The following is a 24,048-nucleotide window of genomic DNA, read 5'->3' on the forward strand; positions in this document are numbered from 1 at the left end:
GCTTGCAGGACCCAGGAGGACTGTAAGGAGGAGACCTCAAAGGGAAGCATGAATAGCTGGTTGTCCAGATGGCAGTGGTGGAGGAAGAGATGCATGTTGAATATATATGGAAAGCTTCTTCCCCAGACAGGAATCCAATGCATACTAACCTAAGATAAAAAGAAATGTAATGGGTCACAGAGCAGAAAATCCAGCTTCAGACATGGCTGGTTCCAGGATCTTGAACTCTGTCAAGCATGAAACAGATCCTCCCCTACAGGTTTAAGAGGAAGCATGGCACTGCTGATACCTTGGTTTCAGATTTCTTACCTTCAGAACTGTGAAGCAATAAATTTCTGCTGTTTTAAGCCACTCAGTTTGTGGTAAGTTGTTATAAAGCAGCCCTAAGAAATTAAGACATCCCTCTTCTTCCACTTTTAAGGGAACTCATTTTTTTGTTTAGGCAGCCATGTGTCTGGCTAAAAATCTCATTTTTTTTTAAGTCTCACTTCCATTAGTAATGATCGTATGACACAGTTCTGTCCAATAATATATAATCAGAATTTTCTTGAGTGGGACTTCTGGGGAAACCATTGTTTCTTCAAATAAAAAAAGGCAGACTCAGATGTCACACTCTTTTGGTACTTTCCTCTCTCCCTCTTGCTGCCTGGAATGCAGATGTGATGCCAAGAGGTACAGCATCCATGTTGTGAACATGAGGATGAAGAGCACACACTAGGAACAGCAAAGAAGGAAGGTAGAAGGAACCTGGTTCCCAGTTTCAGTTTGGAGTTATCCTTCCCATCCAGAACTGCATATCTCTAAGCTTCATTTATCTGAAGGAAAAAAGGATTTGGACAATTCACTTTTTCAAGTTCATATTACTTACAATTGAAGAAAACTGTAACTGATACCAACCTAAAATATTCTAAGGCAAAATGGAAAGTCAGGAATCTTAGTAAACATCATGAAAGACACCAATAAAAATGGAAACTTGGGCACTTTTGGAAAATGTAATCCAAAAAGAAACCAACACACAAAAACACATATATATGGATACACACGTTTTTGTGATTTGTTTTATGGATAGTCTACCACTGGGCATTGGGTCTGTGTGTTGAAAAATAGTTTTTAAAAAGTCAGAATGAAATAGTAGCCTTTTCTTCCTATTCTGATATTTAGGGAAAAAGGGGGGAAGAATAATGGCATTAAAGTTTTCCCAGAGAATTCATATAAATGACACACTTAGAAAGGACAGACACCTCTGGCAGTTTTCTTTATTGTGATATTGCTAGACCAGATGACTTTCTATCTTTCCCTGTTATTGTAAAATTGCAAGGATCAGTGAACATTGATAATTGAAGCATGAAATAGAGGCCAATTTTACCTGAATTATAAATTTGGGCAGTTGCCATTAAAGACAATAATGGCATAATTGCAACCCTTCCACTGCAATTTGAGCCTGGCTATCAGATTTCATGGGAAATAAATCTGAGTTGGTCTATATAAATATAATACCTCATAACAAGATAATCTTGTTATTTTAGATCATCAACCAAATGCACTTATCAGACTGTACCACAATCATATGAGAATTATGTAATGGTTCCAATACTGGAATGAATTGATTTAAAAAAAATATTAGAGAAGTTGTAGATGTACAGAAATGAATTAATTTGTTATTATTGAAAACAATATTGATCAGACATGAATAATAGATTGCCATTTTTTTTTTTTGCACTCACCTCCTTTTTTCTAAAAGTGATGTGTAGGAGCTGTGCAGGTAGACCAAAACAACATCTGAGGAATTTTGTTTCTCTCTTTTTTTCATGGTGTCCCAGACCCAAATACTATTCGTGGAAAAGGAAGACATGCCACAAAAAAAGTTCAGTGGTTGAAGGTAGGCAACTTGTTAATGAACGAAAACAAAAAAACAGACAAACCAACACAGAAAAGACCCGAAGGAATCTCCTTAGATAGTGATAATTTTGTTTGGATCCTTAATAATCGGTTTATTTAAAAAGTAGCTCAAGATATGAAACATCCCTACAGGAAATCCTGCCCTTTGGAAAGCTACACGGAGCTGGTGTTTGACTAATTGCATTTGGATGATGTCAGCTCAGAAGCAAAGGCAAACCAGACCCTGAGCTCATCTTTACTCATTCCTCTGGGGTTAAGAATGACAGAATTAAAACAGAAATGCATGTATTACTTTGGAGTTGTTTCTTGTGTATGATTTTTAAAAATGTATTATATTTTTCTAAGATACTGCCATTGCAATACTATCAGAGAAATGAAAGAGCACAGAAGGGCAATAATTTTTTCATGTTCATAGAGGCATGTTTATTGAGAAAATGTATTTGATATCATGTAAATGTTGCTTACTTATGAATCTTTATGTTAGAAACTTGCATGTACAAAGCTTTCCTCATGAGAATAAAGCAATTCTACCCACTACCAACAGAGGGCGAAGTTGGTCTCTTGTGCGCTGCATACTGCATTTAAGAATAAATGGACTAACCTGCTGGTAGGTGGAGAAGCTTCTAGACTTGCTCAGAGACCCCACAACACTTCTATATTTTCTTAGTGCCTATAGCTCATTACTTGTTTTTTAAGTTTCTTTTTGTTAGAGAAGTTGTAGGTTTACAGAAATATCATGCAAAAATACATTAAAAACAGAGTTCCCATATACCACCCTCTTATTGACACCTTGCATTAGTGTGGTACATTTGTTATAATTCATGAAAGACAATTTTTATAGTTGTACCATTAACTGTAGTTCATAGTTTACAGTAGGGTTCACGCTGTATGTGTTGTGCATTCCTATGTTTGTTTGTTTTTTTAGAAACCTTTATTCTAGCAATATATACATGACCTAAAATTTCCCCATTTAACCACACTCACATATGTAATTCAGCGCTGTTAATTACATTCACAATATTGTGCTACCATCACCACCATCCATTACCAAAACTTTACAATCAACCCAAATAGAAACTCCATATAATTTAAGCATTAACTCCACATTCCCTATCTCTAACACAGCCCCTGGTAACCTGTATTCTGATTACATGAGTTTGTTTATTCTAATTATTTTATATCAGTGAAATCATACAGTATTTGTCCTTTTCTATCTGGCTTATTTCACGCAACAGGATGTCTTCAAGTTTTTTCCATGTTGTAGCATGAATCAGAACCTCATTCTTTTTATGGCTGAATATAATTTTTCATTGCGTGTAAATACCACATTGTATTTATACATTCATCTGTTGGTGGACACTTGGGTTGCTTCCATCTTTTGGCAATTGTGAATAATGCTGCTATTGGTGTGCAAATATCTGTTCAAGTCCCTGTTTTCAATTCTTTTGGGTATATACTTAGTAGTGGGATTGCCAGGTCCTGTGGTAAGTCTATACTTAGCTTTCTAAGGAACTTCAAAACTGTCTTCCACAGTGGCTGCACCATTTTATTTGATAAAGTCCTTTGATGCACAAAAGTTTTTAATTTTGTTGAGGTCCCATTTATCTATTTTTTCTTCTGTTGCTTGTGATTTGGGTGTAAAGCTGAGAAAACATTGCCTAACACAAGATCCTATAAATTCTTCCCAATATGTTCTTCCAGAGGTTTTATACTCCTGGTTCTTATATTTAGGTCTTTGATCCATTTGGTGGTAATTTTTATATATGGTATGAGAAAGACGTCTTCCTTCATTCTTTTGCATTGGGATATCCAGTTCTCTCAGTACCATTTGTTGAAGAGACAATTCTTTCCCAATTGAATGGAGTTAGCATCCTTGTCAAAAATCAGTTTGTGGTAAGATGGTGGGGTAAGGAGCTTCAAGACTCAGGTCATCCTCCAAGGCAACTAGTAAACAGCCAGGAACTGTCTGAATCAACTGTTTCAGGGCTCCGGAGACCAGAAGAATCCAGGACACCATCTAGGGAAGGGTGGAAGGAAGAGACTGATAGCCTGCGGTGAAGAGCTACGAGTAAATCTCTCCGTGCTGCAGAGGCTGATGCCTATCCCCCACTCTCATGACAGGGCACCCCGGGGTCCAGTCCCTGACTGGAAATTAAAGTCCTCTTCCTAAAGAACAGGATGTGGAGGGCACAGCTGAGCAACAATCATGACTTTTGATTAGCAAATTTGGAATGCTGAGTCCTGGCTTTGAAAGCTGCTACAGTTTCAACCCGCCCAGGACAAAGAGCAGCTAGCAGCCTCTGTTTCAACCCCACCCCTAATAGGGGTGGAATTGGGCATGATTTAAAGATACAGTGCCTTTTTGGGACTATGGGAAACAGTTTTCTACAGGGTATCTCTTCTCCAAGAACAGGAAAGAGCATGACCAAGCACCAGTCATAGCTTTGGATTAGTGAATTCCAATCACTGGGTCCTCTCTCTGGGCTAGGGCTTCAATTCTCCCCAGATAAAAGCTGCTGGCAGCCTCTGTTTCAACCACAACCCTGACTTGGGCAGAGTCAGATGAGACTTAAAGGCGCAAAAACACCTTAAGACTGAAGGGGACAGCTTGCAGAAGAGCTCCATCTGCTGGCAGGCCAAGAAAGCACAGATTCAGGGAGTCATCAAAGAAAAGTTTTGCATCCTTCTGGGTCTCATTCCCAGGGCACTTTGGAACTCGTCTATGTCCCCTTCATGTGCTCCTGGTCCTGCTTTGACTGAGAAATACTGACTTGGAAAAGTTCTCTCCAGGGTGACCCTCTTCCCAAAATTTTGCCTCCAGGTAAAAGCAGCTAAAGACAATGTAATGAGTGTTAAAAAATATAGAGAGGGAAATCACAAATAGAACAGATCAAAATTCATGGAGAAGGAACAGGGGAAAGAAGCTTTCTCTTGGGGATGAAACAATTGCACAAATAGTGCCTTTGCAAAAATTGTATATCTAGAGCAAGAAATAGATTAATAAGAGCTGAAAAATCTGATAAGTTCAACACAAGGTATTCCAAAGGTCTGGAATAAGTTGAACCAAATGTCAAAGAAATGCCTTAGCACAAAGCCAATCCACAAGAAAATTCTAGGCAAGAGAGAGAAACTGACCCTCCAGAGTAAACTCATCAAGATAATCAGATGTCTAGAAAACTAGCAAAAATTACAACCTTTACTAAGAAACAGGAAGATATGACCCAGCCAAAGAAACAAATTAAAGCTTCAGAGGAGTCAGAGAATTTGGAACAACTAATCAAAGATATTGAAAGAAATCTAAATCAATTCAAGGAGATGAAGAACATATGGACAAAGAGATAAAGGACGTTAAAAAGACACTGCATGAGCATAAAAAAGAATTTGAAAACATAAAAAACATGATAGAAATGATGGGAATGATAGACAAAATAGAAGAGATTAAAAATACACTAGAGACAAACAACAGCAGATTTAAACAGGCAGAAGAAAAAGTCAGTGAGATAGAAGACAGGGCAGTTGAAATTTTACAGAAAGAAAAATAGATAGAGGAAAAAAATGGGAAAAAATTGAGCAGGGCCTCAGGGATTTGAATGACAGCACAGAGCATATGAACATATGCATCATGGGTGTCCCAGAAGGAGAAAAGAAGGGAAAAGGGGCAGAAAGAATATTTGAGGCGATAATGGCTGAAAATTTCCCAACTCTTATGAAGGATGTGAATATACATGTTCAAGAAGTTCAATGTATTCCAAACATACCCATTCTGAGACACATATTAATCAGAATGTCAACTGACAAAAATAAAGAGAGAATTCTTAAAGGAGCAAAAGAGAAGTGATTAGTCACTTCCAGAGAACTGCAAGGTGCTGTTTTCTCATCAGAAACCATGGAGGTGAGAAGGCAGTGGGGTGATATACTTAAGGTACTGAAAGAGAAAAAATGCCCACAAGAATTCTTTATCCAGCAAAACTGTCCTTGAAAAATGAAGGAAAGTTTAAAATATTCACAGATAAACAGGAGCTGAGACAGTGCATTATAAAAGTCCTGCCCTATAAGAAATACTAAAGGAAGTTCGTCAGGCTGAAAAGAAAAGATATGAGTGAGAGGCTTGTAGGAGTGTGTAGAAATGAAGATTATCAGTAATGGTAACTGAAAGGATAAAGAGAGAGAAAAAAGTAAGATATGGTATATAAAAACCAAAGGATAAAATGGTTGAAGTAAGTACCGCCTTTACAGTAATAACATAGACTGTTAATGGATTAAACCTTCCAATCAAAAGACACAGATTGGCAGAATGGATAAAAAGGTATAATCCATCTATATGCTGTCTACAAGAGACTCCCCTTAGACCCAAGGATACAAATAGGTTGAAAGTGAAAGGCTGTTTGGTTACACAAACAGTAACCAAAAGAGAGTTGGGTAGCTATACTAATATCAGAGAAAATGGACTTTAAATGCAAAACTATTATACAATATAAAGAAGGACATTATACATTAATAAAAGAGGCATCCACTGAAAAGAAGTAACAGTTATAAATATTTATCCACTTAACAAGGTTGCCCCAAAATACATGAGACAAACACTGGCAAAACTGAAGAGAAAAATAGACATCTCTATAATAATAGTTGGAGACTTCAATAAACCACTCATATCAATGGATAGAATATCTAGCAGAGGATCAATAGGAAATGGAAGGAAACATAGAACTTGAATAAAATGATAAATGATCTAGACCTAACAGACATTTATAGACCATTCCAATCTGAAACAGAGGTTATAATTCTTCATAAGTGATCATGGTTCATTTTACAGAATAGACCACATGTTGGCCTTCAAAACAAGTCTCAATAAAGTTAAAATGATTGAAATTATACACAGCACTTTCTCTGATTATAATGGAATGAAGCAGGAAATCAACAGTTGGAGAATAGAAAAATTCACAAATTCTTAAAAAATCAGTGGGTCAAACAATCAGTGGGTCAAGAGAAATTAGTGAAAATCTACAGATGAATGAAAACTAAAACACAACATATCAAAACCTATGGTATGCAGCAAAGGCAGTGCTGAGAAGGTAATTTATAGCTCTAAACACTTACATTAAAAAGGAAGAGCTAAAATCAAAGAACTAACCGCACATGTGGAGGAACTAGGAAAACAACTGCAAACTAATCCCAAAGCAAGCAGAAGGAAAGAAATAACAAAGATTAGAGCAGAAATAAATGAAATTGAGAGAAAAAAAAACAATAGAGAGAATCAACGAAACCAAAAGTTGGGTCCTCAAGAAGATCAACAAAATTGACAAACCTTTAGCTAGACTGACAAAGGAAAAAAGAAAGAAGATGCAAGTAAATAAAATCAGAAATGGAGGGGCATTACTACTGACCCCACAGAAATATTAAAGATAATAAAAGAATACTATGAACATCTGTATGCCAATAAATTAGACAACTTAGATGAAATGGACACTTCCTAGAAACACATGAACAACGTACACTGTCTATAGAAGAAACAGAAGATTTCAACAAACCAATCCCAAGTAAAGAGATTGATTCAGTCATTGAAAATCTACTAACAAAGAAAAGCTTAGGATCAAATGGCTCCAGAGATGAATTCTATGAATCATTGCAAGAAGAGTTAATACCAATCCTGCTCAAACTCTTCCAAGAAAAATGGAAGAGGAGGGAACACCACCAGAAAAAGATATGACAAGAAAAGAAAATTACATAACAACCTGTCAATGAACTTAGATGCAAAAATCCTCAATAAAATACTTGCAAACCCAATTCAACAGCACTGTAAAGGAATCATACACATGATTAAGTGAGTTTTATTCCAGATATGCAAGGGTAGTTCAACACAGGAAAATCAATTAATGTAAAACACCACATTAACAGATTGAAAGGGAAAAAGCATAAGATCATCTTGAATGATGCAGAAAAAACATTTGAGAAAATCCAGCATCCTTTCTTAACAAAAATACTTCAAAAGATAGGAATAGAAGAAAACTTCCTCAACATGATAAAGAGAATATATGAAAAACCCCATAGCTAACATCATACTCAATGGCGAAAGACTGAAAACTTTCCTTTTAATAACAAGAACAAGACGAGAGTGCCCATTGTCACCACTCTTATTCAACATTGTACTAGAAGTTCTAGCTAGAGCAATTAGGCAGGAAAAAGAATAAATTCATCCAAAATGGAAAGGAAGAAGTAAAACTTTCACTACTTGCAGATGACATGATCCCCATATTTAGAAAATCCTGAAAAATCCACAACATAGCTACTAGATAATAAACTAGCATTATTTTACTAGAAAATAAATGAGTTCAGCAAAGTGGTGGGATAAAAGATCAAGATGCAAAAATTGTAGTGTTTCTATACACTAATAGTGAGTGTTCTCAGGAGGAAGTCAAGAAAAAATTACATTTACAATAGCAACTAAAAGAATCTAGGAATAAATTTAACCAAGGATGTAAATGACCTGTACACAGAAAACTACAAAACAGTGCTAAAAGAAATCAAAGAGGACCTAAATTAATGGAAGGCATTCCATGTTCATGTAATGGAAGACTAAATATCATTAAGATGTCAATTGTACCCAAATTGACTTACAGATTCAATGCCATCTCAGTCAAAATTCCAATAGCCTACTTTGCAGAAATGTAAAAGCCAATTATCAGATTTATTTGGAAGGGTAAGGGGCCCCAAGTAGCAAAAAAAAATCTTGAAAAAGAAGAATGAGGTTGGAGGACTCACTTTCTGACTTTGAAGTATATTATAAAACTACAGTGGTAAAAACAGCATGGTAGTGCATAAAGATAGATTTTTGACCAAGAGAATAGAATTGAGAGTTCAGAAATAGATCCTCACGTCCATGGTCAATTGATTTTTGCCAAGGCTGTCAAGTCTACTCAACTGAGACAAAACAATCTCTTCAACAAATGGTGCTGGGAGAACTGGCTATCCATATCCATATCCAAAAGAATGAAAGAGGACCCCTATCTCACATCTTACTAAAATTAGCTTAAAATGGATGAAAGACCTAAATGTAAGAGCCATGACCATAAAACTCCTAAAGGAAAATGTAGGGAAGCATCTTCAAGACCTTGTTGTAGGCAATAGTTTCTTAGACTTTACACCCAGAGCACAAGAAATAGAAGAAAAAATATGTAAATGTGACCTCCTCAAAAGTAAATACTTTTGTGCTTAAAAAGACTATGTCAAGAAGGTGAATAGGCAGTCTACCCAATGGGAGAAGATATTTAGAAACCACACATTGGATAAGGGTTTAATTTCCAGAATATATAAAGAAACCCAACAACTCCACAATAAAAAGACAAACAATCCAATTAAAAAAATGGGCATAAGTCTTGAATAGAGAGCTTTCCAAAGAGGAAACACGAAGGGCTAAAAATCACATGAAAAGATGCTCAACATCACTAGCTATTAGGGAAATGCAAATAAAAACCATAAAATAGATATCATTTTACACCTATGAGAATGGCCACTATTGAAAACATCAACAGAAAACTACAGTGTTGAAGAGGATGTGGAGAAATAGGAACACTCATTCACTTCTGGTGGGACTGTAAAATGGTGCAGCCACTGTGGATGACAGTTTGGCAGTTTCTCAGTAAGGTAAGTATAGAATTGCCATATGATCTGGCAATCTGGCTGCTAGGTACCCAGAAGATCTAGAAGCAGGGATGCAAGCAAACATTTGCACGCTAGTGTTCATAGCAGCATTATTCACAATTGCCAAAAGATGGAAGCAACACATGTCCATCAACAAATGAATGGATAAACAAAATGTGGTATAAACATATGAAGGGATGTTATTCAGCAGTAGAAGGAATGAAGTCCTGAAGCACTTGACAACATGGATGATCCTTGAGGACGTTATATGACTTAAATGAGCCAGACAGAAAAGGATAAATATTGTATTATCTCACTATTATGACCTAATTATAATAAGCAAACTCATAGAGTTAAAATCTAGAAAGTAGGTTACCGGGAGTTAGATTGAGAGTACAGAATGGGGAGCTGATGCTTAATTTATGAAGAATTTTTAATAAGGTGGATTGTAAATGTTTGCAGATGGATAGAGGTAATGGTAGCACATTACTGTAAGTGTAATTAACAGTGCTGAATATATGTGAGAATGTGGTTGAAAGGGGAAGTTTAGGGTCACGTATGTCACTAGAAGGAAAGGTAGAGACTAAAACATGGGACTGTATAACACAGTGAACCCTGTTGTGGATGGTGTCCATAGTTAACAGTACAAATATAAGAATGTTCTTTCATGAACTAGAAAAAAAATGCCATACAGAACAGGAGAAGACATATCTGATATGGATTTAGTATCTAGAATACATAAAGGGATCCTGCACCTCAACACAAAGCAAACCAATTTAAAAATGAGAAAAAGTCATGAATGGACATTTCTCTGAATGACCAATCACCAATAAGAACATGAAAAGGTGCTCAACATCATTAAGCATTAGGGAAATGCATATCTAAACCATGATGAGCTACCGCCTCACACCCATGAGAATGGCTACTATTAAAAAAATGGAAAATAACAAGTATTGGGGAGGATGTGAAAATAGGAACATTGTTAATTGTTGGTGGGAATGTAAAATTGTGCACCTGTGGAGAAAACATTTTGATGGTTCCTCAGAAAATTTAGTATAGAATTATCAGATGATCCAGGAATCCAACTTCTAGGTATATATCCAAAAGAACAAAGTATGGCCTTGAACTGATTTTTTTCACACTGACATTCATAGCATCATTATTTGAAATTGGCGAAGAGAGAAGGAACCTAGGTTTCCATCAACATTTGAATGGATAAACAATTTATGGTATATATGCATGATTTAATATTATTCTGCAGTTTAAAAAAGTGAAGTTGTGATACAGGTGACATGGATGAACTCTGAAGACATGTTGAGTGAAATAAACCAGACACAAAAGGACAGATATCATATCATGTTACTTGTATGAAATCATTATAATATGCAAATTCATAGAGACAAAATCTAGAATAGTTTCCCAGGATCCAGTATAGGTGTAGGGAATGGGGAGTTAATGGGTAATTGGTATAGAGTTTCTGTTTAGGGTGATAGAAAATTTCCATAATGGATGGTGGTGATGGTAGCACAACATTGTGAATGTAATAAACAACATTGAATTGTATATTTGAAAGTGGTTAAAATGGGAAATTTTAGGTTGTATATATGTTACCAGAATAATTTTTTTAAAAATTCATAGAACTGTACAATACAAAGAGTGATCATTAATGTAAACTATGGGGCATAGTTAATAGTATAATTAAAATGATAGTTTCATCAATTTTAACAAAAGGACCACACTAATGCAAAATTTATTAGGGAAATATTGTATGTGACAGGTTATATAGAAAGTCTAGTTTCTGTATGGTTTTTCTGTAAACCCACAATTTCTCTAATCAAAAAAATGAAAAAGTAGTGGGCTATGGATGTGAGGGTCTATTTCCGAGCTCTTAATTAGATTCCATTGGTCTATATCTGTGTGCCAGTACCAGTTGTTTTGACCACCGTAGCTTTGTAATAAGTTTTCAAGTCAGGAAGTGTGAATTCTCCAATTTTGTTCTTCATTTTCAAGATGGTTTTGCTATTTGGGGCAGACAGGTAATCGTTTTTGAAAAGAGTGACTGTCTCAGGTTGGGTTTTCTGGAAGCAGAACCTGAGATGACGTTTGGGGTGAAAGATGCCCACTGGTGTTAGCACGTGTGAAAGGAAAATGGAGGAAGGGGGATGGGCAGAGGGCAAATCCCAGTGTGTGATGCTGTCCTGAACAAGCCGAGGCTACCCAGGTGGGAGCTGGGGTGGGAGCTGGGGGATGGGGCTGCCCAGCAGGTCATCCTACCTCAGAGAGCTGGACTGGCCAGGCCTTTGTACCAGACAGTGGGCACTGGACTGTGGGGAGGTAGCTACCTGCAACTACCTGTTGCTGAGCCCACCATGAAAGGGCTGAGGGCTGCCGGGTGTCTGCTGACCACAGCCCTGCCTCTGGGCAGCATGTCCTTCCTTGAAGGGCACGTGGGCAGCTCGTCTCTGTGTGTAACATGAGGAAACATGCTTGTTATACCACCCGGCAGTGCAAGTTCTCCAAGCTTTACGTTAGCCAGCATTTTAAATGCAAGCACACTTATTTGTCATAACCTACTAATTAGGATCAGGGATTTTCTTTGACCATATAATTACTAATTGGCAAGGGAGAGAACACTTGCCCTAAGGTTCAAATCTCAAGCAACTCAAACTAGTGTTGTGAAAATAACTGCAGGTTGCTTACCTAATTTCCATTCCTTTCCTCTCCTTCCTTCTTCCCTCCCTCCCTCCCTTCAGACAAGCCCTGTGTTTGCTCGTATGTGCTGTGGGTGGGGGAGCTATTTAAAAGTACTCAGCAACCCCAGACACGAGGCTGGGATAGCACAGATAGACATCTGGCTAGTGAAACAGACGGAAGTTCCAGGAAGGGAGATCCTAGGGTGGCCAGAAGGAAGCCCTTGGCCCCGCCCTCCACCCTTGGCCTCACCCTCCTCCCCCGGCCTCGCCCTCCCCCCTTGGCCCTCTCTCCTAGCCGGGAAGGTGGAGGAGCCGCCTGGGACTAGGGGCTGAAGCCGAGAGCCGGAGTGGAAACTCGGGAGTCTGGGTCCCTGAGTGGCTGGACTGAGCCCTGGGGCTACCCTTTTTTAAGATAAATCGACACCTAAGTGCTTATGCCAATGTCAAGGGGCATTTGGGGGCAAATAACAGAAAACCAAGCTAAGTGTTACCAAGCCCCTAGCCAGGGAAACCTGGAGGCTGCAGACTTACAAGTGATAACTGTTTTACAAAAAAAGCCATCATACATGCTTAGATCTCCCAATTGCCCCAACTGCTGCTTCTTCCCATTTTCTGGTAGAGGAACTGAGTTTCCGAGAGATGAAGGTCCTGTGACTTCTGCGGCTTCCACATAAGTCAGGGCAGAGCCCTGCGAGGGCAGGGGCTCCAGGAAGAGCCCTTCCTCCCCGGGAGCTTCAGGGATTGTCCTGGCGCCCCTGCCTCAGGTGAGTCGGAGCTGAAGTTGGCACTTGCTCATCCCTTCCAGAGAGCAGAGTCCTGGGCTCAGGGTCACGCCAGCGCCTGGACCCAGCAGGGACCGCTGGAGGAAGGGAGCCCTGTGGACCCAGCGGGACCTGAGGAGCCCGGGCTCAGGTGGCGGCTCCAGGTGCGAGTCAGCGGGAGCCCAGGTGGGGGGAGCCGCAGCCCCCAGACAGGTGAGCAGCGAGGGGCGGGATTGGGGGAGGGAGGTGCGTGCAGAGGGCCACGCAGGAAAGGATCCGCCTTCTGGCAAGTGCTAATGGGGAGAGAACCCGCTGCGCGTCCAGGGCGGTTCCCCAGCAGGGAGTGCGGGGCAGCACCTCAGGCTCCCAGGGGGCTGATGGCCCCGGGACCTGCTTAAAGGCCCGGGTGGGGCTGGTGGCAAGGGCAGCGCTTCCAGCAAGACCCCGGGAGGCTGAGCGCTGGTCGCAGAACAGGCTGCGAGGCAGGCGTCGGGGACCTTCAGGTAGAGGAGAAACAGCCCCTCGGGGCTTAGAGGGCCGGCGGAGGGGTCCCGGGCCAGCGCAGGGCGCGGGGAGACACAGGTGCTTTGGCAGGAGCACATGGGGGAGAGCCGGGGCCGCGTCTGCCTCTGGGAGGCCCTGAGCGGAGCGCCAAGATACCTGCACCCCAAACCGTACAGTGGGATTCGTTGTTTTTAAAAATTTGCAAAAGGAACTAATGTTTCCTTCCTGTAATAACGGCCAGGCATTGAACTAGGTATCTTAAACCTACTTTCCCGCATACTCTTGCGTGCATGTGATGGAGAGCGATGCAGCCAAGGTCACGTTTCGGGAAAGCTGTCAGACGGTGTGAGCGCTGAGGGTGGACGGCACCCCCCAGGCCAGCGCTGGAGAGACCCCGGCCGAGGAACCTGCGGCCGCCCAGGGCGACGGGGGCCAAGAAACAACCCCTTGGTGCGTCCAGATTTTGGCGAATTATTCTCTATAAGCAGCTTGATGACATGTTTGATGCTCAGGGACTTGCGGTGGGGGGTGGGGATAGAGGAGAGCCTTTCTGCTCGTTTCCATCCCCCTCTCCAATGTCGCCCCCACAGACCCTGGAGAGGAACAGAGCCCAGAAGTCAGAGAGATGGAAACACTTCGCAGTTCACCGTGAAGTGAGACCACAACCTTGTGGCCTTGAAAATTGACCAAAATCGATAACTCTGAGCTTCAGCGACTTAGTGTCTGTAGTAGAACAAAATTTCTTCAGTCTGACTAAATCCCCAATTCGCTGGGTGAGTCTATACCCCGTGCCCGGAGCTGGATCTCCCACGGTGCTGTCTCATTGAAGATGCTGTTCCATTTTCTCGCCATGCTTTGAATTTTTTTGTGTGTTGGGGTAAAGTATATTACCCTGCACTGCTTTTATTTGGTTTATTTCTTGAAGGTATAACTCAATAGCAAGATATAGGATAAGAATAATGCATAATTTGGATACATTATGTTGGTTAGCAAACTTTTCAGGGAATTTTAAAAACATCAATTTTGGTGTTTAGAAATCACCAAGAAGATGACAAAATAATAATAATAAATAAGCAAAGGATGAAAATGTGAATTCAGAAATATAAAGGGCCAGCACGTATGTGGGCAGAGGTCCAACATCACAGGAGTCGTAAAAGCAAAACCCCATTTCTCTCTCACACTCTTGGTCAAAACAAAAAAGAACGGCAATGTCAGGATGAAGCCAAAGGAGCTAGCTCCCTTCCAGTACAACTATCAACTAACAAATTTTGGGGCATGATTGGGACATATTTTAAAAGCTTTAAGGTTTTGCTTGGCGTTTAACCCACACCATTTGTCTCCCATATAAATTCCATGCAGAGTGGGTGGTGACCTGGAATGGCTCCTCCCAGCCCAGTGCCATCCCTTGCTAGGGTTCTGGTATGAGCAGCTGAGTAGAACATGGTGCCATTTATTCACTGACACTGAGAATGAAGGAGAAGGATCAACTTTAGGGGGACTGTAGAAAAACATTTGTCAGATATAGCTACAGGGAAGTTATTGTGCACCTTATATGCAGCATTTTCAGCTGCATGTTGGAAGAAAAGAGAGATACAAGTGAATTGAGGAATGCATTGGGGATGGTGGTAAGGAAACGGAGAGAGAAAAGTAGACACGTTTTCAGGAAGTTTTTGGTGGGGGAATAAGAGTCATGTAGATAATAAGAGGGGGAGATATAGAATTAAAGGATTTTTTTTTAGATAGAAGATTCTTGAGCATTTTTAATGCTAATGAATGGACAGAGGAGCTGAGGTTGGATATACAACCTCAAGAAAATAATTGATAGATCAAGGTTTCTGAGGATTGGGAGGAGGTGGTGGATCCCAGGGCATCTGCGGAGGATCTGAAGTTAAGCAAGAGTTGGGCATCTGCTTCCAGTTAACAGGAAGGAGGAATAAGAAAAAAGATGATGAATGAAAAGGAAGGTAGTTTTGTAAAATTTGTGCTACAAATTTGAGATAGACCAATTGCGGGTGACTGAGCTTGTACCTCGGCTTACCAGGCCTGGGCCAGGGGACCTGATATCACCCCCTGGGGAGGGTAGTGGGTACGGGCGTTTAGTGCCCTCTGCAGCCCCCCCGAGCCTGGGGAGCGAGGTCAAGGCAGCTCCCTTTTCCTCACCCAAAATGACACTGGCAGGGGAGGCTTGCCGGAGGGAACCGCCTTTCTCCCAACCGCCCTTTCCCCACTTCCTTATCTTGCCCGCACACTCCCCTGTGCCAAGGCAACTCCTGCCACCGCCAGCGCGCATGCACCGTGGCCAGAACAACTCCCGCCCGCTGCAACGGCTCCTGCGTCCTCTCAGAACCAATCCTAGCCCCTCTCCCTTCAGTATTGCCATTTAAGGCTACTTCACCTCCTTTCCAGTCCTGCCCTTCTTACCAGCCTATATAACCTGTGATCACCCCTGAATAAAGTTTCTTTGGCGCATACTCCTACTGGATGAAGAGTGTCTTGTCCTTATCGCCGCCCTCCACACCTTGTACGCCTCCCGCCGAGGACCTGGCCAAGTCCTCCGCCTCGCCCTCGCCTCCGGGAAAGAGCCCCCGCCGCCGGTACCCTTTAAGCAGCCCCGAGAGCTGAGGGCTCAGCTACCGGCCGCCACTCCCCCACAGAAGCAGTAACCGCGGCCGCAACCAATGGCTCATCTCTTACAGATGTCAGAAAGAAGGGCTTCTGTTGAAAAATAGGTGATACTTTCAAGAGAAAGGAACATATTTGAAATAATCAGAATGGGAAAATGAGCTGGATGCAGCTTAGAGACTGAGATGGATTGGAAGAGAATGAAGTCTCCTTTCATTCTAGTTTGTTTCAATCTAGAGAAATTTTTCTTCTGAATGTTTCTAGCATTACTTTAAAAAAACCTATTTTAAAAAATTCACAGTGCTAGTAATGATTGCAAATGAAAAAAGAAATTCTTTTCTGAATATGATGTGGCTTCTCTGTCTATTTGTTATTGCTTCTCCAATTTACTATTCCTATAAGTATCTGGTAGAGTTTGACTCATGAAGTCCAGAGACTTCATAAATAACACATAATAGACCAAAATTGAACAAAAGGACAAACTAATAATAATATAATTTAACCTCATACTTTTTGCCTTGGAATGAAAGTGGCTGACAAAGCCATTTCTGATCCACATGATTTGATGTAAAATATAATGAATGGGAATAAGGCTTAAAATAATAAGGAAAAACTGCATTTCCTAACAACTTTATAAAAACTATGACTCGTCATATTTCAGTGAGAAGTATTGTAGCTTCTATGTATCTTTTCATTTTTATTTTACTTAAAATAATTACAATAGTTGATTTCTGATTATGTAGTTCAGGTGCTAAGGAGACAATTAAACTCATGTTAATTCTTTCACCTTTGATATTCCCAAAGTCAAAAACTATTCTCACATATCCTCTAGAAGCTTTATTCTACTTTTATCGCTTACATCATAAATCCACTTGGAATTTACTTTTGTTTATAGTATGAAAATATTTTTTTTCATGTGAGCATTAAGTTAACCCATCACAATTTATTGCAAAGATTGCCCTTTTCCCCACTCCACTGTGGTACCATCTTCTGAATAAATTAACTGCCCTTTATGGGTGGTTTTGTTTCTGGCTCTATTTATTTATCACTGTGTCAGTCTCCAGCTCTATAAAAATTCTCCCAACTTTGTAATTCTTTTTCAAGCTTGTCTTGGCTATTCTTGGCCATTTGCATTTCCACATAGATTTTAATTTCATAATTTAAATTTCTACATGAAGACCTACTGGAATTTTAACTGGAGTTAAATTGAATCTAAGGATCAATTTGGGGAAAATAGGCATCTCTAAATTTGTTGTGGATATGTAGTGATAGATTTTTATATAGTAACCTTGCATCCGTGAGCCTTGCTAAATTTACATATTGATTCTAATAGCTTGCCTGAAGATTTTATTTGAATTACATAGTATATAATCATGGTATCTGAAATAGGAAGAGATTTATCTCCTTCTTTACAATCTTTAAAACTGTTATTTAAATTTCTTGCCCTATTCTTCTCACCAGGGACTCCATTTCAATATTGAAGGAAAGTGCCTTCCTTATATCACTCCTGATTTCAGGAGAAGTGTTTCAGTATTTCACCATTATGTATGATTTCTTTTCTAGGATCTCGGAAGATACTCTTCAATGTATAAAGAAAGTTTCATTATATTTCTAGGTTGCAAAATGTCTTTACATATACAGTGTTGAAGTTTTTCAAATATTTTTTCGGAGTCTTTTGCTGTGGTCATATGATTTTCTTCCTATATTTTTCTTTTTAAAATCTAGCCCCCAAACTTTTTTCTTTGTAGCAGTTAGTTGGTTTATATTTAATGCAATCACATGTATGTGTGTTTAAAATCATGTATGTGTGTTTAAAATCTATCATTTTATGTTTTCTATTTGTCCTGCATGTCCTATAGTCTTCTTTCTTTTCTTGACTTATTTTGTATTAAATGTTTTTATTTTTGCATTTCTATAGAATAACAGATTATAATTTATATATTCTCTTATTGTTATTTAGTAGTGACTCTAGCATTTATAACCTGAATCCATGACTTATAAAATCTAAAATAAATCCCTGCTTTTACCACTTCAAGTTCTTTGAAACAACTTCAACTCCATTTACTCTTCTTATGTTTTGTGTTTTTGTTGCCCTGAATTTTTATTATCTAGATATTTCAAAGTAAGTGCAATATAATAATTATTTTACAAAGTTCATCTTACTTTTCTTTTACCCACATATTTATCATTTTCTTGCTCTTCATTTCTTTTTTTATGTTTCGTCTTCCTTTTGGGACAGTTTCTTTAGTGGGTGTCTGCTGGTTGCAAACTCTAAAAGGTTTTGTTTATCTGAAAATATCTTTATTTACCTTTTTAAATAAATGATATTGTTTGAAGGATGTAGAAATATGGAGTGATATTTATTTTCTTTCAACACTTTGAATACTGTATTGTCAGGTCTTCTGGCTTCCCTGATTTTTTTGAGAAATCTTCTGTTAATTGTACTCTCCTTAATGTGTCTTTTGTTCTCTGACTGCTTTTACGATTTTCTCTCTGGGTTTAGTTTTTAACAGCTTTACTATCTTAAGCCCTGGTATGCTTTTCTTCATGTGTTTTACTTAGAATATATTGCATACTTTAATCTGTGGTTTGATGTCTCTCTCTTCAGTTTTTAAAAGCATTAGGCCTTAATTCTTCAAATATTTCATTTTCCCTCTTATTTTGAAGCTCCAATTCAGCATATGTAAAACTTTTGCACAATGTCCTATGTATCTTTTAGGTACACATATGTATTTTCTATCTTTTTGACCCTTCCTACTTGATCCTATTTTCCTCTGACCTATCTTTTAGTTTAATAATCTATGAAAGTGTAAATAGTCCTTTTAATTACATTGGTAATATTTTTAAATTTTATATTTCCCATTCAATTCTTTTTTATAGTTCTGATTTCTATTCTGGAAGTCTTCATTTTGTCATATATTTTCTTGACTGCATATATCTTCCATAAACTTTAAATGTATATTCAATTTGTGTCTAATGAATAAAATATCTGGATATTCTAGGGGTTTATGTCTATTTTCTGTTTTTTTTTCTTTCTTTTAACAAAAATATGTAATACCTTACAGACAGTTACAAACCCAAGACAGAGAACTCCAAATACTTCTATTAAATTCGATAATTAACTTTTCAGACTCTTCAAGGTAGGTTGTTAGAATTTGATTGGTATTGCATTGAATCTGTAGATCAATTTGGGTAGAATTGATATCTTAGTGTCATTTAACCTTCCTCTCCATGAACATGTAATGTCTTTCCACCTATTTAGGTTTTCTTTGATTTCTTTTAGCAATGTTTTGTAGTTCTTTGTGTACAGGTCCTTTACATCCTTGGTTAAATTTATTCATAGATACTAGATTCTTTTAATTACTATTGTGAATGGAATTTTTCCTTAATTACTTCCTCAGATAGTTCACTATTAGTGTCTAGAGGCACTAAAGATTTTTGTATTTTGATCTTGTATCCTGCCACTTTGCTGAACTTGTTAATTAGGTCAAGTAGCTTTGTCATAGTTTTTTCAGCATTTTCCAAATATAGAATCATGTCATCTGCAAATAATGAGAGTTTTGCTTTTTCCTTTCCAATTTAGATGCCTCTTATTTCTTCTTTTCGCCTAATTGCTCTAGCTAGAACTTCTAACACAAAATTGAATAATAGTGGTGGCAATAGGCATCCTTGTCTCTTTCCCAATCTTAGAGGGAAGGCTTTCAGTCTCTCACCTTTGAGTACAGTATTAGCTGTGGGCTTTTCATATATGCCGTTTATCATATTGATGAAGTTTCCCTTGATTCCTACATTTTGAAGTGTTTTTAATCAAGAAAGGATGCTTGAATTTTGTCAAATGCCTTTTCAGTGTCAGTTGAGATGATCATGTGATTTTCCTTTTCGATTTCTTAATGTGTTGTATTACACTAATTGATTTTCTTGTGTTGAACTACCCTTGTGTGCCTTGAATAAAACTCCCTTGATTGTGGTGTATAATTTTTTAATGTGCCTTGGATTCGATTTGCAAGTATTGTGTTGAGAATTTCTGCATTTATATTAATTAGGGAATTGGTCTGTAGTTTTCCTTTCTTGTACTATCTTTATCAAGTTTTGATATTAAAGTGATGTTAGCTTCATAGAATGAATTAGGTAGTGTTACGTTCTCTTCAATTTTTTGGAAGAATTTTAGCAGGAATGGTATTAATTCTTCTTGGAATGTTTGGTAAAATTCCCCTGTGAAGCCATTTAGTCCTGGGCTTTTTGTTGTAGGGAGGTTTTTGATGACTGACTGAATCTCTTTACTTGTGATTGGTTTGTTGAGGTATTCTATTTCTTCTTGAGTCAGTATAGGCTATTCGTGTGTTTCTAAGAAATTTTCCTTTTCATCTTGGTTGTCTAGTTTGTTGGCATACAGGTGTTCATATTATTCTCTTATGATCATTTTTATTTCTTTGGGGTCAATGGTAATGACCTCTCTTCTCATTTCTGATTTTATTTATATGCATCGTCTCTCTTTTTGATTTTGTCAGAATAAGGATTTGTCAATCTTATTGATCTTCTAAAAAGAACCAACTTTTTGTTTTATTGATTCTTTTTTTTTCTTTGTTCTCCATTTCATTTATTTCCTTTTTAGTTTTGTTATTTCTTCTGCTTGCATTGGGATTAGTTTGCAGTTCTTTCTGTAGTTTCTTCAGTTGTTCAGTTAGGTCTTTTGTTTTAGCTCTTTCTTCCCTTTTAATGTAGGTGCTTAGTGCTATAAATTTCCCTCTTAGCACCACTTGCACTGCATTCCTTAAGTTTTGATATTTTGTATCTTTGTTTTTATTCATCTTAAGACATTTACTGACTTCTCTTGCAATTTCTTCTTTGACCCACTGATTGTTTAAGAGTGTGTTATTTAACCTCCATAGATTTGTGAAAGTTCAGGTTCTCTGGTGGTTATTGATTTCTGTCTTCATTCCATTATGATCAGAGAAAGTGTTTTGAATAATTTCAATCTTTTTACATTCATTAAGATCTATTTTGTGCCCCAGCATATAGCTTATCTTGGAGAATGTTCCATGCACACTTGTGATGAATTGTATATCTTGCTGTTTTTGGTGTGCAATGATCTATATATATCTGTTAGGTCTAATTCATTTATCACATTATTTAGACTATTTCTTTATTGATCATCTGAATAGATGTTCTATCCATTGAAGAGAGTGGTGTGTTGAAGTCTCCAAGCTATTATTGTAGAAACATCTATTACTCCCTTCAGTTTTTCCAGTGTTTGCCTTATGTACTTTGGAGCACCTTGATTAGGTGCATAAATATTTATGATTTTTATTTACTCTTGGTGAGTTGCCCCTTTTATTAATATATATTGTCCTTCTTCATCTCTTAACATTTTTCCATTTAAAGTCCATTTTGTCTGATATTAGTATAACTACTCCAGCTATGTTTCTGATTATTGCTTACGTGGAATATCTTTTTCCATCCATTTACTTTCAATCTACTTGTGTCCTTGAGTCTAAAACGCATCTCTTGTAAACAGCATATGGATGGATCATATTTTTTAATCCATTCTGCCAGTCTAAGTCTTTTGCTTGGGAATTTTAATCCATTAACATTCAATGTTACTAGTATAAAAGCTGTTCTTACTTCAACCATTTTATCCCTTGGCTTTTTACTTGTCAGATCTGGTATTTTTCTCTCTTTTTTATCTTTTTAGTTACCCTTAGTGATAATCATCATTTCTATATTCTCCTTCAGGCCTCTCTTTCCTGTCTTTTTTTCAGCCAGCAGAACTCTCTTTAGTATTTCTTGTAGGGCAGGACTCTTGTTGACAGATTCTCTCAGCATTTGTTTATCTGTGAAAATTTTAAACCCTCACTTTTGAAGGACAGCTTTGCTGGTAAAGAAGTCTTGGCTGACACTTTTTCTCTTTCAGAATCTTAAATATATTCTACCACTGCCCTCTTGCCTCCATGATGCCCAATGAATAGTCAGCACTTAGTCTTATGTGGCTTCCCTTGTATGTGATGATTCAGTTTTCTCTTGCTTCTTTCAGGACTTTCTCCTCTTCAGCATTTGACAGTCTGATTTGTATGTGTCTTGGAATGGGTCTGTTTGGATTTATTCAAATTGTTGTATGTTAGGCTTCATTGACTTGCATATTTATGTCTTTTATAAGGGCTGGGAAGTTTTCTGCAGTTATCTCCTCAAGTAATCTTCCAGGCTCTTTACTCTTTTCTTCTCCTTCTGGGACACCTATGAATCTTATATTTGTGTGCTTCATGTTGCCAATCATTTCCCTGAGATCCCAATCAATTTTTCTTTCCATTTTTTTTCTCCATTTGTTCTTTTGTGTACTTGAATTCAGTTGTCTGTCCTCTGGCTTGCATATTGTTTCTTCTGCTTCTTCAAATCTGTTATTGTGTGTTTCTAGTATATTTTTAATTTGGTCTACAAATTGATTCCCATAAGATCTGCTATTTTTCTATATATTCTTTCAAATTCTTCTTTATGTTCTTCTAGTGTCTTCTTGAAATCCTTTATCTCTTTAACCATCTCATTGAAGTTATTTAGGAGGCTTGTTTGAACATCTTTGATTAGTTGTTCCAAATTCTGTGTCTCTCACTTTTTAAATTGGTCATTTGGCTTGGCCGTACCTTCTTGTTTCTTCCTATGCCTTGTGAGTTTTTGCTGGTTTCTTGGCATCTGATTATCTTGATTAGATTATTTTGAAAGCTGATTTCTCTCACTTGTCTAAGACTTTGTTATTGCTTGGGTTCATGTTGAATGTCTCTTTGGCACTCGGTTTGTCAGTAATTCTCAGTTCTCACACATGGTGTGCAATCCTTTCAGAAAGCTGTTAGAGGCTGGGCAGAAAAGCTGCTTGCCAGATTGCACTTTCACAGTCTTTCCAGAAGATGGCACTCTTGGGTCACCTACTCACCTCAACCCTGCCTCTCTCTGACTGCAGTGACCTGCTGGGCAGGGTCTAGGGCAGGTCAGGGTCCAGTACCAGGCTGTGGGCCCCAGAGGGTCACTCTCTCTGGCCAACTATTAACTCAGGACTAATCTGCTTCTCCCTCTTTCCTGATAGGAGGGCCTCCCGGTCTCTCCCAGGTCCTGGCATACTGGGAGATGCTGGCTCTGGGGGTGGGGGATGGGCACTGAGCACTGCAGCACAGACTCTGCTTATGAGTACAATGGATCTGGTGGTTCCAAGACTCCTGAAAGGAAAGACTCCAGGCCTAGGCTTTGGGACTGACAGGTTCAACTTCATAAGCCAGCATCTGGCCCAGAAGTACACTGCATTTTACCAGCTGGCCAGACCCAGGTTGGGGCATACCTGCTAGCCATGAGGGTGTGGAAGGAGCACCCAGCATCACAATGCAGCTCCCTCCCTCACCCCTGCCTCTCTGCTTGTGTTCGCCTCCAAGCTGTGAGCACCCTGTTCCCCTCTGCAGCAAGGACTCAGGCTGCAGGACCAGAGGGTCTTCCTCACTGGCCATCAGATCAGCACTGCCTGTGCCCCTCCTTTCTCCCAAGGTGAGGACTTCCCAGCGTCCCCCAAATTCAGGTGCCCATGGTGGCCAGCCTCAGGGTTGGGGTGGGCACTGGGCACAGCAGCAGGTTCTCTGTATGTGGATACAATGAGTCTGCTAGCTCCCAGTCTCCTATGTGGAAAGACTCTAGGCTGCAGGAGTGAGAGGGTTGAGTTCCCAGCTGGCAGCTGAAGTAAGAGTGTGCTGCTTTTCAGCTGCCTGGTCTGGCTGATGCACAATCACAGACCTCAGGGGTGGTTGCAATTGGGTACACTCACCCCTATTTCTCAGTCACAGTTTTTCTGCTGTTTCATCCAGCTCTTCCTTATATATTGCAGTGGCCCTTCTCTGGTCATCTGAGCCCCAGAGCTGCCCTTTTGGACCTCTTCCTCATTTTTGAAAGGTATTTTTTATTGT

General features: G+C 39.0%; 1 long non-coding RNA gene across 2 annotated transcripts in view; it reads left to right on the forward strand.

Moving 5' to 3' along the window:
* The first annotated feature begins 13,330 nt into the window (after positions 1 to 13,330).
* Positions 13,331 to 24,048, forward strand: part of LOC119506283 — a 34,578-nt gene continuing 23,860 nt past the window's right edge. Inside the window, exons 1-3 of one of the 2 annotated variants that reach the window (XR_005210963.1) lie at positions 13,331 to 13,494; positions 13,737 to 13,945; positions 14,086 to 14,268. This is a non-coding gene — a long non-coding RNA (uncharacterized LOC119506283). Of the gene's footprint in view, positions 13,495 to 13,736; positions 13,946 to 14,085; positions 15,545 to 24,048 lie in introns of those variants that run through there. The other variant, XR_005210962.1, reaches the window with a different exon arrangement.

Source organism: Choloepus didactylus, chromosome 11, assembly GCF_015220235.1.
Source record: "Choloepus didactylus isolate mChoDid1 chromosome 11, mChoDid1.pri, whole genome shotgun sequence".
In the NCBI taxonomy this organism is placed as follows: Eukaryota; Metazoa; Chordata; class Mammalia; order Pilosa; family Megalonychidae; genus Choloepus; species Choloepus didactylus.